We start from the raw sequence: 19,835 nt of genomic DNA on the forward strand, positions 1-19,835 counted from the left end.
AGTGGACATATAATCCAGCACACTTCTGACAGCAAGCTGCTAACAATGAACTCATATGTTTTTGAAAAACTGATCCCAAAGCAGTTCAGACAGAGAATGATATGCAATCCTTTCCTTGTAGAGCAGTGAGGCATGTGATCTTGATTTAGTTTTTCCCCCTTTCACCTATATTTGTTTTCCTTGCAAAAAAAAACACCAACACTGAAAGTTAGGGTTTTTTATTTTATTTTAACTCTTAATAGAAACCTCACAAGCAACAATGGGTCCAGGGATATAAAGACAAAAATTTCTGATGGTTCAGTTTATCTCAAAGTAGATTTTGCTGATGAAACTATAATAAGTATGATTGGATTTTTAGTGCCTGAAATGAATATGTTGAAAAAGATACCATTTCACATCCAAAACTTAAGGATGGTTTAGAGAAATGTCAAGGATGACTGATAGATCTCTGTTTGACTATAGAGTTTAATTCTTTTTTCCATCTAAAGCCACTGTAATAATTCTACAGGATGCAGATGCAAGACATCTAGAATAACTGAAGAATTGTTTTGTTGCCTAAATGGCTGTGGGGAAAAAAAGACTCCAAGCCAAATTAGGTAGGAGATAAGATAAGGATACAAAAGTTTTAATGAGTCCCCAGGCTTTCTGGAATACCCCAGCGCGCTCCCGAAATACAGATGTCCACAGTTTTTATAATGATTTTTGCCCAATCCCCGTCCTGTTACCACCCAGGTTCTGCCCCCGCCACGCCTCTTGGAAATTGGGTCTGGGGGCGTTTTGGGACCCCCTCTTCTTCATCTTCATCTTCCTCAGAGCACGTAATGTCCTTGGAGGCCTTCCAGAATTCTAGGCCTGAAGGTTGTTGGGTCTATGGCTATATCTTGTTCCGTAGGGTTAGGGTGTTCTTCTACAATTCTACCTTGAAAAAGAGACTAAACAGGCTATGGAATTTAGGGAATTGATAGGGGAATGGGTAACAGGGGTTTGAGCTGGTGTGTTAAGGGTAAAGGGATAATATGCTGCTACTCTAAAATCTACATTTACTATATAACTACTTCTAAGGTCTACAAAAATAAAAAAATTAAAACATCAAAACTCCCAGGTATCAGTCCCCCCTTTAGAGACTGGACAAAACTCAAAAATTTTGTCCAATCTCTACTACTTACTTCTAATCACTTTCCAAAAAGATGAGCAACATCTACAACATTGGTTCATGCAATAAGCTATTACACAAACACTAACTATGTACATTACCAATAGAAACAGTTGTTTAATCCAGGTCCAGTTCGGTAACCATGAAGTAAGTTTGTGGAGAGTGTCTCCCAAACCCAGTGAGACATTGTCCAGAGACACCTGATGTAGAATTTTAGTTTGATTCCGAATTGCAGCCAAATCGTTATTAATTCTTCCACTTTGGTCTATGTAAGAACAGCAACTGGTGTTGATGACTTTACACACACCTCCTTGAGAGGCTAGTAAGATGTTAAGAGCCAGTCGGTTTTGTAGAACTACACGAGACAGACTATGGACCTCCTCTTGTAAAGCTGAAATTGCATCTGAAGCCTGATCTTGAATGTTTTCAATTACAGCTGAGATGTTAACTATTGACTTTTCCAATTCACTCACCCCTAGAGATGGGATCATGGGTCTGACTATACTGTGAAAGAGTGTGGGACGGTCAATAAGGGGATTATTTGTCCTCTTCATTCTCTTTAGATAACTCTTTTCCCATTCTTCTTTTTCATCAATTTGGTTAAAGATTGTTATGTTTGGAATTACAGCCCCTAGAGCACAGGCCCGATCTTTATCAAGGGGCAAAACTTTCCAAGCCTCTTTTTCACAAATCCAGTACCACCCTAAACCATGGGGGGGGATTAATCTCAAGGGGACTTGTGCCAACCTTGTTACAATTTCCGGGCCTATTTCTTCTGTAGATTTATTTTTATCACAGTAAGGAGGGAGAATGATTTTTCTTGTAGCATTAACAACCATACAGGGGACAGTGTAATTGTCCTGGTCAGACATCACGTGAGTCAGGGTTACCGGATAGTAGGCCTCAGTAACTGGCTTCCAGGTTCCTGGCAATTCTAACATAGACTTACCAAAGTTTGTTTCGTTTAGTAAAATGCCAATAAGAGGCCAAATGCTATCTTTACCATCGATTGCTGGTATTTGGGTGCAAATCCAGCAGTCATCTTTGCGGAGAATTTTGGATACATTTTGGACTATGGCCACATGCAGTTTTGGATCCCAAACTCGATTCATAGTTACCGACTGTACAGATAACATGTACAGTAGAAACAGTTTATGGCACATCCTCTTCATCTGAGTTGGGTTCTGATTTGCTGATAGTTCCAGGAACTGAAGCTTTCTTCACTCTGGAGTAATGAAACCACGGTCCTTTGCCAGCAACTTTGACAGCAGTGAGGGAAGTCAGCAGGACTTGGAAAGGTCCTCTCCACTTGGCTTGCAGCGGATCACTGTCCCACCATTTGATGTAGACCCCGTCTCCTGGTTGGAATTGATGAGCAGGGATGTCCAATCCAATGGGCCTTGAAAGCTCGACAAATTTCTGGAGCTTCTGTAAAGTAGAGCCTAAAGCAATTAAATACTTTTGTAAATCAACTTTCCCTCTCATATGAATGTCCCCTGGAATGTGTGGAGCTTGGTATGGTCTTCCATACAATATTTCATAAGGACTTATGTTATCCCTCCGCCTTGGCTGGATACGAATCCTCAGCAGAGCCAGAGGCAAAGCCTGAACCCATGACATGGATGTTTCCTGACAAATTTTGCCAATTTGTATTTTAAGAGTGCCATTCATGCGTTCCACTTTGCCACTTGTCTGAGGTCTATAGGGAGTGTGTAGGTCCCAAACAATTCCTAGGACGCGACACACCTCTTTCACTATCACTGCAATGAAATGTGTCCCTCTATCTGATGACATTCCCAGAGGAACCCCAAATCTTGGAATTATGTGATTAAGCAAAGCTTTTACCACTTCTCTTGCTGTGTTAGTGCGACACGGGTAAGCTTCAGGCCATCCACTAAAAGTGTCAACCAGCACTAGTATGTATTTATATCCCTCTCTCGGTGGTAACTCAGCAAAATCTATTTGCCAGTAATCTCCAGGAAGGTTTCCAGCCTTTGTTACTCCTAGCACCACCCTCTTGGTTGTATCCGGGTTGTTTTGCTGGCAGATTTCACATTTAGTTACTATGGATTGTACGACTTCAGTCATACCTGTCCCTATCACTACTTTCTTTAGGTGTTTTAGAAGGTTTTCTATTCTCCAGTGGGTAGCCTCATGTTCCCGCAGAGCTATTTCCCTTAGGAGTGGGGGTGTGACCACAACCTGTCCTGTTGGTGTAACAGCCCACCCACTTTCTTTGATTTCAGCTTTAAGTGATTTAATTAATTGGTGGTCCTTTTCATCATATTTTGGGGTGTACTCTGTCAAATCGATTTCTTTCTGTGGAACTACTGCTAGAATGCCTTTTTCTGCAGCCCTTTTTGTAGCCTGGTCAGCAAAATGATTTCCCAATTCAGGAATTGTTTTCCCTCTCTGATGAGTTCTGTAATGCATAATAGATACCTTTTCTGGTTTCCAGATACTTTGAATGAGTGCATGGATTTGGTCAGCATGTTTAATTCCACTGCCTTGTGCAGTTAGTAGCCCTCTCTCTTTCCAGATGGCTCCATGGGCATGTACCACACTGAATGCATACTTAGAATCTGTCCAGATATTCACTTTCTTACCTTCGCTCAGCTCTAGAGCTCTTGTCAATGTAATGAGTTCTGCTTTCTGGGATGATACATCAGCAGGCAAGGCTTTTGCCTCGATTACCTCGTCCGTGGTTGTCACTGCATACCCTGTCATCCGTTTTCCATCTCGCATGAAACTGCTTCCGTCCGTGTACAGTTCCCAGTCTGGGTTTTCCAGAGGTTCATCCTTCAGGTCCGGTCTGCTGGAATAAGTTTCCTCGATGGTCTGTAAACAGTCATGCTCAGGCATACTGTCAGTTAATGTTGTGGAGAGAAACATAGCAGGATTTACAACAGATGTTGTTTTCAGGGTAATATCATCTTGTTCTAACAACACAGCTTGATACTTAAGCATTCTACTAGGGGACAGCCAGTGGCCCCCCTTTTGTTCAAGTACAGCTTGGACTGTATGGGGTACATATACGACAATGCGCTGTCCCAGGGTGAGTTTCCGGGTCTCTTGGATCAAGATAACAGTTGTTGCCACAGCCCTCAAACACCCTGGCCATCCTTGGCTGACATTGTCTAGTTGTTTGGAGAAATAGGCCACAGCCCTTCGCTGGTCTCCCAGGGTCTGTGACAGTACCCCCAGGGCAACATTTAGTTGCTCATATGTAAACAGTTTAAAGGGTTTGGTTAGGTCTGGTAGTCCTAGTGCTGGAGCTGACATTAAGGACTGTTTCAGTTGTTTAAATGCAGCTCTGATCTCATCTGTCCATGTTATAACTCCTTTCTTGGCTGTTTTCAGTGCTTCATATAGGGGTTTGACTAATAACCCATAGTCAGCTATCCACAAGCGACACCACCCCACCATTCCTAGAAAAGCCTGCATTTCTCGTACAGTGTGGGGCTCTGGGAGACGGCAGATGGCTTCTTTCCGATCTGTGCTGAGCCGTCGGTGTCCACGATAGATTTCAAGCCCCAGGTAAATGACTATTTCCTTTGCAATTTGTGCTTTCTCTTTTGAGACCCTATATCCACTTAGTCCCAAAAAGTTTAAAAGACTTACAGTGAGCTCGATGCATTGTTCCCGACTTTTAGCAGCAATTAGTATGTCGTCTACATACTGTAGGACAAGTCCTTCTGGCTGCTGCCTTCTCCAGTCTTCTAGTTCTTTTGCCAGCTGGTTTCCAAATATCGTCGGGCTGTTCTTATAGCCTTGCGGTAAGACAGTCCATGTAAGTTGAGTTCTTCTCCCTGTCTCAGGATTTTCCCATTCAAAAGCAAAAAGCTCTTGGCTGTCCTTGTGCACAGGAATGCAGAAAAAGGCATCTTTTAGATCAAGCACTGTAAACCACCCTAATTCCTCTGTTAATGTGGTTAACAAGGTATAGGGGTTCGCTACTACCGGGTATATATCCTCTGTTATTTTATTGATTGCCCTCAGATCTTGGACCAATCGATAGCTCTTACCATCAGCTTTCTTCACTGGAAGGATGGGGGTGTTATATTTAGATTCACATTCTACCAATAGGCCAAATTTAAGGAACTTTTCAATTATGGGTGCTAAACCTTGACGACTTTCTAGCTTCAAGGGGTATTGTTTTTGCCTTACTGGTGTTGCTCCTGGCTTGAGCGTGATGCTTACGGGCTCTGCTCGCTTGGACTTCCCAGGATATTCGCTAGCCCACACTAAAGGGATCACAGCATTCTCAACCTCTGCGGGGATCTCTCCGTGGTTCTCCTGTATGAAGAAGGTGGCTGCCTCGATATATTTAGTGTCAGGGATGATAACTTTTATTCCCCCCCCCTTACAGAATTTAATTTCAGCTTCCAGTTTTTCTAATAAATCTCTACCCAATAAAGGCATAGGAGAATTTGGCATATAGAGGAATTGATGAGTTACCCAGTGTTTCCCTAATTTAAATTTCAAGGGTTTGAAGAAAGGCCTGATTTCACTTACCCCTGTGGCACCAACCACAGTTACAGTATCTTGACTCAGTTTCCCTTCCAGGGTGTTTAACACGGAATATGCAGCACCTGTATCAACTAAAAATTCCACATCTTCTCCCCCCAGCTTAGCTACAACCAGAGGTTCTGCTGGGGTAGAAACCTCCGGTTCCCTTCATGCATTTTGGCTTAAAGTCAGTTGGGAGGCTGGAGGAGGGGGTGGAAATTCACTTTTCCTTTTCAAGTCCGGACAATCTCTTTTCCAATGTCCCTTCTTTTTACAAAAAGAACATACATCATTAGTCTTATCATGCTGGTAAGTAGATCTATAATTTTCACGGTGGATATTGTGTTTGCGATATTTTTGCTGGTCATTATCATGCTCCTTTCCTCCACCTTTTTGGTCTCTATTTTGATAGACTGTCCAAGCTATATTCATTAATTCACCAATACTCTTGTCCTCACCCGCTTTTTGTAGCTTTTTCCTTATGTCGTCTGCAGATTGGCCTATAAATAAATAAATCAAGTGTCTTTTCCCTGCGCCTGATTCTATATCTATGTCTGTGTACTTTCGTACGGTCTCTGTTAGTCTGTTCAAAAAATCTGTAGGCGATTCATTTTTATCTTGTTTCACTGTATACATTTTTGACCAATTTACTGCTTTTGGAATTCCATATTTAAGACCATAAATTATCCAATCCTGATAGCGTTTCAATGCTTCTCTTTTTTCTGGTAAATTGGGATCCCATTTAGGATCCTCTGAGGGAAACACATCTTGCAGTTGTCCTTGCATCTGCCCAGATGTTATGAGCCTCTCTATTTCATCCCGGGCAGTTTTCTTAACCATGTCTATTTCACTAGAATCTAATAATGTGTCTAACATTATTTCCAAATCTTCCCAATCAGGATTTTGTGTCTTTATTGCTCTTTTCATAAACCTAGTTACCTTGTCTGGGTTTTCCCTATATGTTCCAACTGAAGCTTTCCACTGCTGTAACTCACCTAGAGAAAAGGGAGTTTTTATCAAAACTGGACCCTGGTTGCTCAGGGCTTGCCTTAAGGGGGCTTCTACTGTAGGCTTTTCCTTTTGTGATCTTGTCCTACTAGCCACCGGACTGGGGTCTGACAGAGCTTCTTGTACTTTTCTTCCCCCTGTCTTTAGTCTTACTATAAGTGGTTTCTCTTCCCTCCTCTCCAGTCTATCACTTGATTCATCCTCAGAAGTTTCTGTGCCTGTATCAAAAAAATCACTATCCCGAGTCTTAACGTTTGTGCTCGAGGGGTCAAAAGGGGGAAGACCCCATCTTTGTCTCTTGTCGGTAGGAGGAACCGAACTGCTCCTCCTTAACCGGCTTCTCCCCCGTTGCTGTAATTCTAAACCCTGGGTCCCCCATTCCTCCGTAGGATAGGGTGGTGCCGAAGGGATGGGGGCGGGTTCGTTCCCGCCCTCATGGCAGAGCTAAAGGGTCCTGTGTCAGGCGGGGCAGGGACTCTGGCTGTAGACACCGCCCCCGCTCCTCCTCCCGCAGTGCTGAGATTCGAACCTCCCACCCCCATTGCCCCGGCAACCGCTCCTGCACCTGGCACTCCCGGAATGGCCCAGGAGGGAGCCAGTGCAGCCCCCCTTTGACCGAGAGGACCTGCAGTCCCGGGGAGGGTCACCGCCCCCCTTTCGGCACCGGCAGAGCTCGCAGCTCCAGATGGGATCGGCACCCCGGCTCCGACAGGGGCTATCGCCCCCCGGTCACCGACACCTAGGGAGCTCACAGTTTCAGACCGGACCGGCTCCGCGGTCACGGGAGGGGCCAGTTCAGCTGTTCCAGGAGGGGCAGGCGGGACGTGGACCGCCCCCGCTCCTCTTGTTCCCGCGTCGGCCGGAGCAGCCGGCCCCAGCCCCGCGGGTCCCGGAGCACCACCAGCAGTTCCCAGGACCCCCGCTCCTCCCGGAGCAGTCCCAACCTGTCCCCCCGTTGCCCCCGAGGCCCCCGAAGCAACTGGACCCGGCACTGCAGATCCAGCCGTCCCTGCCGAGCTGGCAGGACCCGCCCCAGGGGCTACCCCCGCTCCTGATGGACTGACGCCTGCTGCGCCCGCAGCCTGAGCCAAAGGGGGGGGTGCGCTTCCTATTCTCATATTTGGGGGAATTAAAAGGTCCAGATTTTCATCTCCAGGGTTTTCAAGATTAGTTTCCTCCTCAGGATCATGCTTAGCACGATTTTTCTTTTTCTTTTTCTCCTGTAATACCATTTCTGTGTGTTCTGCTTCTATTTTAACTTTGTCCTTTTTATATACCTTTCTCAATTTCGGACGGGTTAAGAAAAGGTAGAATAATTCTGCATAATGCAATTCTGACCACATTTCCTCCTTATGAAGGATTGTCATAAGATGAAACACTGTATTTGCCTCAAAAGAGCCAAATTTTGGCCAGGCTATTCCTCTAATTTTCCCGGTATAGGGCCAAACATCCATAGAGAGTCTAACTACTTCCCGCCTTTTTAAAGGTGTCTCAGGGCCAGTTAAATCATCCCAATACCGTAAAACCAAAGCAAGAGGGGTTCCCTCTGGAATTTCTTCTTTAGCTTGTGTACATCCCATGTTAACAAACAACACACGAGGAAAACGACAGATCTAGCCTAGAACTCACAGCCACACACACCGCAGACCTTGTGTCTAATCCAGACACTACCAGGTTCAGGCAGAAACACAGAGTTTCAAGCGGGAGGCGTCCCCCCCTCTCCGGCCGCACCTGGCCAACAAGAAACCCGAAATCCTCCTGCCTGCCCTAACTTAAACTTTCCGGGCAGTTCCACTGCCCACTCCGGCAAAAATCCCTTTGCCAACAGACTGGGAAAACACTGACTTTGGGCCCAAGTCCAAGTTTCCCTTCCCAGCCTCACCGTATTCCCTAGCCCTGGGGAAACTCCTTCCCGCAGCTGCTAATTAAAATTCTCTAGGAGTTTTGTTCTTTATCTTACCTCCTCCACGTGCGGTTCCGAGAAGCTGGGCCCCCCAAGATCAGAGCAGGAATTCTTCAAGATATGCCGGCCGGAAAGAAATCCCTGCAAAACGGAATACCGATCCAGAGGAGTCACAGGTCTCGATTCCCCGTACGGAGTCACCAAACTGTTGCCTAAATGGCTGTGGGGAAAAAAAGACTCCAAGCCAAATTAGGTAGGAGATAAGATAAGGATACAAAAGTTTTAATGAGTCCTCAGGCTTTCTGGAATACCCCAGCGCGCGCTCCCGGAATGCAGATGTCCACAGTTTTTATAATGATTTTTGCCCAATCCCCGTCCTGTTACCACCCAGGTTCTGCCCCCGCCACGCCTCTTGGAAATTGGGTCTGGGGGCGTTTTGGGACCCCCTCTTCTTCATCTTCATCTTCCTCAGAGCACGTAATGTCCTTGGAGGCCTTCCAGAATTCTAGGCCTGAAGGTTGTTGGGTCTATGGCTATATCTTGTTCCGTAGGGTTAGGGTGTTCTTCTACAATTCTACCTTGAAAAAGAGACTAAACAGGCTATGGAATTTAGGGAATTGATAGGGGAATGGGTAACAGGGGTTTGAGCTGGTGTGTTAAGGGTAAAGGGATAATATGCTGCTACTCTAAAATCTACATTTACTACCTAACTACTTCTAAGGTCTACAAAAACAAAAAAATTAAAACATCAAAACTCCCAGGTATCAGTTTGAATAAATAATATGCGCAAACTTGTAGATTATATAGTGGGAAATGTTTAAGGCAAGATTTTCCCTGAAAGACTGTTGTAAATTAAATTTTAAAGTTAAGTGGTATGCCTTTTTTCTCTCAGAAACAATAGTTGCAAAGTAAGAGGAGGAGATGTCTTAGCAGGTAGGAATTTACCAGTTTGTTTCTTATGGGATAATATTGAAATAAATTTTTGAACTTTTTTGGCTTGATTTAAAATATTCATGTATTGATTTTCTTCTGCAAAATCCTCTATCTTCTTGACTGGTGATCTGGGTTAGCAGACTGTCAGGAAATGGATAATAAAGAACAAATCAGCTCATTCTTACACTTTTTTCAAGGATGAATATTTACCTAATTTTTAAAAGATAGCTATAGGACACAACCAGCCTTGTCTTGCAGTAAAGTGGTTGAGTACATTTAAACAATCATTGTTTAGATGCAGTCACTTCCAATAATGCCAAGAACCTAAAGTGTAGAGAAATAAAAGATTATCTTCTAAATATTCATGTGAGGAAAAAAGTGTATGTATAAATGGAATTAAAAACTATGTACTTATTTAAAAAAAAAACAACAAAGCCAACCCCTCCAGGTGTTTCTAACATCACTTACTTAACAGAAAAGAATGATTGTATCATATAGGGAATCTATTTTTTGGCATGTTAAGCATTACTAATAATTTCAAACCCATGGCCATCCTTATTCGTTATCTCTTCATGTTTACTAGTCTAACCTTTTCACAATGTAGTCAAATAGTTGTTGTGTTCCAAATGTTGTATGTGTATATTTAGGTTGTACATGTATACTTACATTGACCTTAATTTTGAATCTTTTAAATTTCTGCTTTTAGATTGTATTTTAAAAGAAACAATGAAAACTTTTTGGTGGAAGTTCTTTAGTCACTTTCAAATGATAATCTATGCTTTACTGTGTGTCTAGAGTATCAAAAATGGTTTGCTTGGTTTTGTTCTTTCCTTGATTTTTGGTGTTGATTTTTTTGGGGGTTTTTTTGGTTTGGTTTTTTTTTTTTTTTTGCAAAGAATGTAAAATTGGTAGTTAGGAGAGGAGTTGGTTTGTTGTTTATGTTTTTTACTGGACTGTTAGTATCTTCTTTGGTAGCCTTGTCTTTATCCAAATAATAGATGTTAGACCATGGGAAAAATGGAGGGAGGTAGAAGAGGGGAAAGCTTTGTAAGGCATGAGGCTCTTTAAAGACTTTATTTCATACAGGTAATCAATGTATGAATTCCTTGGTCTCTTACCTCCCTCTCCTCCCTTTTTTTCTCAAAAGAAAACCTGAGCAAACCATGACCCTGCAAGGCATCTTTGGATTCTTATTTTCTGAGAGGCTTTATTGGGTCTGGCTGGGATGGAGTTAACTTTCCTCATATAACTTTGCTTTGTATTTGTAGCTAGAATGGTATTACTAACACGGATGTTTTGGCTACTGCTAAGCAGTGTTCACACAGCATCAAGGCTCTCTCTCCAACCTCACCCTGCCCCCAAAAACTGATAGGCTGGGGGTGGGCAAGAGGCAAGACCACACAGCACCTACAGGATGGCTGGGGGATCAGACCCAGCCAGCATGGATTTAGGAGGGGCAGGTCCTACCTGACCAACCTGATCTCCTTCTATGACCAGGTGACCTGCCTGGTGCATGAGGGGAAGGCTGTGGATGTGGTCTACCTAGACTTCAGCAAATCCTTTGACACCATCTCACATAGCATACTCCTGGAAAAGCTGGAAGCCTACAGCGTGGATAGGTGCACTCTCCTGGATTAAGAACTGACTGGATGACTGGGCCCAGAGAGTGATGGTGAATGCTTCAGCATCCGGTTGATGGACAGTCACTAGTGGTGTCCCCCAGGGATCAGTGTTGGGCCCAATCCTGTTTAATATCTTTATTGAGCATCTGGACAAGGGAATCAAGTCTACCATTAGCAAATTTGCAGATGACCCCAAGTTGGGCAGGAGCGTCAATCTGCTGGAGGGTAGGAGGGCTCTGCAGAGGGACCTGGAGAAGCTGGATAGATGGGCCGAATCCAATGGGATGAGATTTGAGACCAAGTGCCGGGTCCTGCACTTTGGCCACAACAACCCAATGGAGCACTACGGGTTGGGAACAGAGTGGCTGGACAGCGGCCAGGCAGAAAGGAACCTGGGGGTTTTGATTGACAGCAGGCTGAACACGAGCCAGCAGTGTGCCCAGGTGGCCAAGGCAGCATCCTGGCCTGTATCAGGAATAGCGTGTCCAGCAGGACCAGGGAAGTAATTCTTCCCCTGTACTTGGCACTGGTTAGGCTGCACCTCAAGTACTATGTCCAATTCCGGACCCCTCAATTCAGGAAGGATATTGAGGTGCTGGAGCATGTCCAAAGAAGGGCAACAAGACTGGTGAAGGATCTGGAGGTCCAGTCCTATGAGGAGCAGCTAAGGGAGCTGGGGTTGTTTAACCTGGAGAAGAAGAGGCTCAGGGGAGACCTTATCACTCTACAGCTACCTGAAAGGAGGTTGTGGTGGGTTGACCTTGGTTGGACACCAGGTGCCCACTCAGCTGCTCTGTCACTCCCCTTCCCAACCAGACGGGAGAGAGTAAGATGGAAAACAACTTGTGGGCTGGGATAAGGCAGTTTATTAAAGCAGAAGCAAAACAAAAGCTTGCATGCTCAAAAGTGAAGCGTAAGATAACAAGGTTTATTCTCTAATTCCCATGAGCACTGATGGCTGACCACTTCTGAGAAGCAGGGCTTCAGTGCATGTAACGGTTCCTCAGCAGGCAGCCATTGGAGACAATGAATGCCCACCCACCTGCTCCTTGCCTCAGCTTTTATATCTGAGCTGACGTCATATGGTCTGGAATATCCCTTTGGTCAGTTTGGGTCAGCTGGCCTGGTTGTGTCCCCTCCCAGGCTCTTGCCCTCACTTGGGGAAGAAATGTTACAGTGCTGATGCTGTGCTCAGCAGTAACCAAAACACTGGTGTGTTATCAACACCCTTCTAGCTACCAATGCAAAGCGCAGCACTGTGAAGGCTGCTATGGGGAAATGAACTCCAGCTCAGCCAGACCCAAATACAGAGGTTGTAGCCAGGTGGTGGTTGATCACTTCTCCCAAGCAACTAGCCATAGGACAAGTGGACACAGTCTTAAACTGTGCTGGGGGAAGTTTGGGGTGGATATTAGGAAGTTCTACACAGAAAGAGTGATTGGACATTAGAATGGGCTCCCCAGGGAGGTGGTGGAGTCCCCATCCCTGAGATGTTTAAGAAAAGACTGGATGTGGCATTTAGTGTAGTGGTCTAGTTGACCAGGTGGTGTTAGGTCATAGGTTGAACTAAATAATCTCAGAGGTCTTTTCCAACCTAGTTGATTCTGTGATTCTGTAACTGCCATGGAAGTCAGTATGTAAGTCTGCTCGTATGTTAGCAGACAGAGCGGACTAGTTTCTGCTCACTGGACTTATGTCTTGACCAGGAAGTTACAGTTTTGAGAGACCATGTGGCAACCCTGGAAGAACGGGTTAGTGACCTGAAATGTGCACAGAGTTTGGAGCAGGCCATGTTAGCTGCTCAAGAAGAACACTACCAGGTACTCCAACATATGGTAGAATGCTTGGTGGTACATATTGCTGGTAAACAGCATCGGGGGCAGAGTAAAAGTAAGGTCTCACCTTCCTGGGTTTGTGCCCCTATTAAGGATCCCTCATGGGATCCCAGGAGGTGGGATGGAAGTGTTTGCATGGGGTCCACAGACTCTGGGACTGTATTTGAACCTGACCCAGTAGCTGCTGGGCGGGTAGCGGCCCAGCCCCTACTACAAGTCAGAGGGCACCTGAATTTACCACATAGGGGGGGTGCAAGTCACATGGACTTACACCCCAAAAGTGTCACAACAGTTCTTAGGCAGTTCTTATCAACAGAAGCCTGGGGAGTACATACTAGCATGGCTTCTGCGAGTGCGAGATGGTGGGGCTCCGTATGTTCCTTTAGTTGTGACTAACAAGGATTTACTGACTCCCATAACTTCTGATCACGGGATTTAAAGGGGGTATGTCCAACTTTGAAATATGAAGGGCCTTGATGGACAGGAAATCTTAGCCCCCACCGTGTATCAATGGCTATGTGCTGTGGTCTTGGCAGTATATGCTGACCTTGCTGAGCTGATATTGTCTCTTGGCACCTGGTATATGATAGAGGAAGGTTTTAGTTTGTTATGGCAGATAGGGGTAGCTCATACCCTCACTGCAGGGTATGATCCTGATGCTATGCCGCTGATGAGAGATATTAAAATGCAGTTCATAGATCGAGCACCTGATGATTTGAGATCTATGCTTTTACTGATGGCCGGGACTACTGAGAGCATTATAGGTGGTTTTGCAAGTATCCTGAAGGAGATGGGGCTTCTGGCTGTTAGACCGGCTGTGTGAGTAAAGACGCTAAGCCAGCAAAGCCGAAGAAGCCCCCCTTGGGGATTACCACATCTGAAATGTTCCGCCACTGGCAGAGGCTGAAACCTGTGAGGAGACCTGGTTCTCCCCCGCTTTCCCTGCTGCTTCTGTGCACTGTGATTCCCGGCGGATGCCAAAGCGGTGGGGGCAGTGAGTCAGCAGGTTCCACCAGGCAACTGCTGTCGTGACCCTTTGCAGGGTGTGGGGGGGAAGTGACGCCCATACGTTCCTCTGACTATTCGGTGCAGACCTGAAGGATCTTTGCCTGTGCCGGTTTTGGTGTATACAGGCTCAGAAGCTACCATATGACATAGTAATGTTCCCACTGTAGCTACTTTGCAGATCTGCAGCTGGGGTGGTGGCTCCGCCCCCACCCTCCGGGCTCAGGTTACTTTAACCCTGGGAGATGCCATTCCGTTTGTTTTGACGGTGTCAATAGTCCCAATTAATGTGCCGGCGGGACGGATAATTGGAACACTGAATAGCCATTTTTGTTTCAGGACTCCACAATTGGGATTTGCCGCTTTCTTTGTAGCTATCCGGTGTGAGTACCTGACATGGGATCTTGTTACACTGCCGGCGTTTGATAAGCAGGTGACTGTATGTCGGTATTGTGATTTAAAGGAATCCTTACACAGTATGTAAAACACACTTTTATTACGGCCGGGGCCACGCAGATGTTTTTGCCTTCCAAGTGCGTGTCTGACAAGTAAAAAAAAAACAACAGCTTTAATACATTTGGAAGGAGTAAGTTTTAAATATTATCTATCATATACATTCTTCGAGAATCAGTACAAAGTCTGCCTTATCTAATTATACATTCGGTTACCTATCCCCTATGCTTATTACTATAGGGTAGTTACATAAAGCCTTATCATTCCAAGCAACTATGCCCCCCACCCATCTCCTGTTTCCCTTGCAATGTTATTGATTACTCTTGCTATGTGCTAAAAGCACTTCTCTTCCGGCTTTCCCTGTCAGTCTTATCCATTCATGCAAGCCATAATTCCCCTTTATCTTAACTGCCCACAATTGGGCAGACCCCCTACTTGTAGGCAGATACATTTTGCAAAGTCACACTTATGCTAAATTTCAAAAGTTATGCTAACATGGTTAAGCTTTTGTCATGATTTTGCCCAGCCGACCAGCCCCTAGGGCTGAGAATGGTTTTGTCCAGGTGAAGTTCTGGACAAGAAGCCAATTAAAACTCTCAGTAATGCCTTTGCTAATTACATCTTTAAGAAAACGGAAGAGAAGGTTTGGTTGCGCAGTTGAAATTATGCAGTCATGTAGGAGAGAGGCGGCAAGGCCCCCTCCTCCCCCGGCTTGGGCCGGGGGGGCAGATGCGGCACTGAAGCCTCCCTTCTCGTAAGAGAGTGAAGAAAAAAAAAGTTTAAAAGACTAACTGCTTGGACAGAAACCGCGGCAGAAGAAATTCCAGCAAAGAGATAACAAAGTGTCCAAGGTCGACACTGGCAGCCGGAGGAGAGAGAAAAAAGACTCAGAGGGGGGGGCTGCTTCTTTCCCCTTTTCGCTCTCTCCCTTCAGCAGGGTAAAGACTAAAAAAATAATCCCTGCTATCTTATAAAAGTTTGTTGGGGTGAAGAGACCCTCGTGCTACTCGTGGAGGAGCCTACACTGAAGTAGGTTGCATGAAGAAACCGAGACTTTATGAGAGACCTGAGGTGAGACAAAGACCTGTCGAAAATTTGTGACTCTGAATATGACCCTGAGGGAAATGAGACTCACGCTGGAGCGAAACGGCTCGGGTGAGATGCTGGGATCTGTGTATGAGATCCGTGCTGCTGCTGAAGATTTGTGACCCTAAGAGAAACCTCACGCTGAAGCAAGAACGGCTTGGGTGAGACGTTGGAATCCATGTGTGTATGAGATCCGTGCTGCTGTTGAGAGATTTATGACCCTGAGAGAACCTCACGCTGGAGCAAGAATAGCTTGAGTGAGATGTTGGAATCTGTGTGTGTGTAGAATCCATGCTAGACCCATGCCGAAAAGTCTATCAAGGACTGTTTTCCCATGGGAAGGGACCCCCACAGGAAACAGGGGTGGACTCAAAAACCATTATCCTCTGTAATCCTGTGGTGAAAATCCATGGTAAGTAAGTGTCCCCTTGCAAGCCCATGGAAGAGAAGACCTTCAGGGCCTAGGTAACCCCCAGCCTCCGGTCTTAACCCAGGAGGGGGGTAGGCCCAGCCCTGGAGGCCAACACAGAGAAGGAGAAAAAGTTCCAACTGAGACGAGAGCGCTGCAGAGTTACTGGAGAGAGAGAGCTGGAACTCTGAAAATGGAGACAGAAACTGCTTCTCCTCCTTGGACTAATATAAAAAGGGGGGGAGAGGAGTATTTTCTGTAAGTACATGGCACCTTTTACTTAAGTAAGATTGTTATAGATATAGTTCTTTAATAGTTTTTATTGTGCTAGTAATAAATACTCATACTTTTTTCCCCAATCCAATCTCTTTTGTCTGCATAAACCTTCTCTCAACTGATTAGTAATTGTGTGTGGGGTGTAAAAGCAAATTAACCCAAAGCAAAACCACGACAGTTTTATTTTGTTTTGTCTTTGTTTCAATCCCCCCTTCTCTTTTAACTATTGCAAATTCTTTTGCATCACCCTTTGTACAGTCCAGAGCACATGTACTTGTTGCGCTATGGTCTTAATTCTCCACTACATCTATAGAGTGATGATTGTCAGAAGGAAAGCCGCCAGCATCAAGACCAAGACCAGGTGGACCAGGAAATTAAACAACTGCGCTGCAGTGGGTGAATGTATATTGGTTATTCCTAGATATATGTTCCACCAATTATGTTCTCCAGTTTTGGCCACTTCTGTAATGATGTTTTTGATCTCCGTGGTGTCGTGTTTCACCTGCCACAGCATGCGATGTGAAGTAGCGTTTACCTTTTCCATCATTTCTTCAATATCAGGATGATAGAGCATTTTCTGGAGGATAATAATGTTTATGCCTATTTGTAGTTTAGGTACTTCATGATATAACATATATTTATCCGAAATCAATTGCATGGTGGTCACGGGAGCAGTGTAACTAAAGTCACATCCTATTATTTTAGTAAAATTGCAAACACAGTACCATTGATTGAGTCTTCACAATCATCAATAGTTACATTTGTGCAATGTGTCCTGATACATGCACAAAATTGCCTACATAGTATACTTGGGACTGTGCCTGTGTATTTGGGAACATTTCAAAGGTACACACGCTATCTTCCATATCTAAACATAAATCCTTCTTCTTCGTTACAGCATTTTCAAATACGTATCCTAGTTGTTCTCTGGGTATACAAACTTCTGTGCTGATAGATTGCCATTTCCTTAAGTCTGTCATAGCTTGCCCAGACATTATATCCCATGGGTTTAAGTACTTATGTCCCTGTGTATTGCCCCTAATGCTAAGACAGGAAATATGGCCCATTCTTTTGCCTCACGGATGGTAAGAACATATGCTTCTATCTGCTCCTGCTTTGAGTTATATGTGAAGTTTACTAATTGCCACCATACCTGATGTTCTTTTTCAAACTTGGTTGTGGTGTCATTTCTAGATATGATCTCTCTTATTTCTTGAGGCAAAATTCCTGATGTTCCTTCTCTAATGATGCCCGCAGCTACGGATTGTATCCATTGCTGAGTTTGGATACACTGTATTGCTATTGAGACATTTTCTTGTAAACCTGCTAAAAAATTGGTCACAACCTGAAAATCTTCAGATGTGTATTTAGCTAACAAAATCATCAAGTCTGCAGTAAGATATTGTGTTTCAACTATAGTCATTAATGATGATCTTAGCAGTATCTCCAGTTTTCCCAAATTGGAGGTTACAGTGCTGAGTTTATTAACTAATATTTCCTGATCTATTGAATTTAATACACCTAGTCCTGATCCAAATCATCCTGTTAGATCTCTTTGTGTTCTATCATGGTGGGATCTAGTTCTCAACCAAGAGCTTCATCCTTTAAGGCTTTGGAGAATGAAGGGCCAATAATCCCCTTTTACAGAGGATATATCTGTTTGGATTTTTACTTGGACCTTTTTTAGTGAATATGTAGGGTCCAGGAGTAACTTCTGCTCGTTAGATTGTCTAATTACACAAGCACTGTCTTAGTGGCTGTCGGCACTTGCTGATCTTTGACTTGCAATAATCCTACAACAGAAGGATCTTCTGAGAGGCCAGGCAGGGCAGATAATCATTTGGACTCCTCTTCAGTCACCGCGGCTACACCAAAAGCCCATCGGTACCCCTTCGGGTCCTTAAAGTATCCTCTCCTGAGGTAATCCATGCTGAGAATGCAAGGGGCTTCTGGCCCCGTCACAATGGGATGCTTTTCCCATTGGTCTCCCGTCAAGCTTATTTCGGCCTCTACCACTGACAGCTCTTGAGACCCTCCTGTCATCCCAAAAATGGAAACAGTCTTTGTGTCCACGTGTCCTGAGGGCATTAACGTATACTGTGCACCGGTATCTATTAAAGCTTGGTATCTTTGAGGATCCGATGTGCCAGGCCATCAAACCCACAAAGCCCAGTAAACTCTGTCATCTTTCTTGTCCCTCTCCTTCTCCTGGCAGAAGGCAGGTGCCCTCTATTGGTTCTGGTTTGAGCATTCACTGTCAGATCTTTGCTGTGGCTTGTCAGAGGCTTTCTTGTCATCCTGGAAACGGACCTCAGTCTTCCTGCGTCTTGGAGATCACAGTTCTCTTTCCAGGACATCTGCATCTACCATGTAGATGACTTTCTTATCAGCTTCCTCGCTTTTTAGTTCTCTCACTCTGGCTTCAAGTTTGGAAGTAGCTTCTCCATCCCACTTCCTCATGTTCTCTCTCTGGGCACACAGATAAGACCACAGTTCATGACATGATCTACTCTTAGGGCTTTCTCTCCTTCTGCATGTGATGGAAGGAGATCGCAAGCGGGACCAGGACCGAGATCAAGGTCGTGGTCAAGACCGTTTGGCTGATATATCTCTATAGTGTTGGTCGTTGTAGTCTCCGTAGTCATCCTCATATTCAGAGTGCTCATAAGACCCCTCTCTTGCAGGTGTTCGTCTGTAACTGGAATCAGAATTGTTTCTAGAAAATGCATTCCTGAATTCTACTGTTTCTTCTATATGTCATAACAGTACACAGCATGCCCACAAGCATTTCTTGTGTGTTTGGAAGCATCACTGCTGCCAAGACATGAACATATGATGCAGGAGCACCCTGGATTATCTTTCTCCACATAGGCACTGTGCAAGTGACACCCTCTGGTTCATCAATGACATCATCGTATTGAGAGTCATCATGCACAAGTTCCAACAATGCCAATTCTCTTAAGTACTGGATGGCTTCTTCTACCTTAGTCCACTTCCTCAGAGGGCACATTAAATAGTCTTTGAATGGATACTTTTCTTTAACACCTGTGACAAGCTGCGCCCAAAGACTTGTTTCGGGTTTCGCGTCTGCAACTAATTGATCAAGTTCGCGATTTCTGGTGAGGGATCCTAGTTGTTGTGCTTCACGACCTGCCAATACGTGAGCTCTAGCCCTACCATCTCAACATCAAAGCAGCCATGATAGAATTCGTTCACCAGGCTGATGAGTGTAATCTTTTCACAAGTCTCAGAGTTCTGCCGGGGTCATTGATCGCAAAACTTCACTTTCCATTCTCGAGGGGTTTTTTTTTTGTTGACTACTGGCACTGGTGTCAGTATCGGGCCCTTCTCCGCTATCATCTGACTTGCTTTGAGCTCCCGTTGGTCGTAGACTAACGCTGTCAGGCATTTATATCCATCTCTTCCTTGTCACTACAGGGGCAAGGGGTATCTCGGGTGGTGTAGTTTGAGTTCTGCTTCCAGTGGATGTAGTAGAGGTGGCGCTGGTCCCAGGTGGCATGGTTTGAGTTTCTGCCTCCGCCTTAGCCTTCCGAGAGTAGTCAATGGCAGCTTGATAAGCACTCGCCAGACCCCAGTACAAAGCAAAGAACTGCATGTTTGGATCCTCATAAGAAAAACACCC

The sequence above is a fragment of the Myiozetetes cayanensis genome, unplaced genomic scaffold, assembly GCF_022539395.1.
Source record: "Myiozetetes cayanensis isolate MyiCay16 unplaced genomic scaffold, myiCay2020 scf132, whole genome shotgun sequence".
NCBI classification, from domain to species: Eukaryota; Metazoa; Chordata; class Aves; order Passeriformes; family Tyrannidae; genus Myiozetetes; species Myiozetetes cayanensis.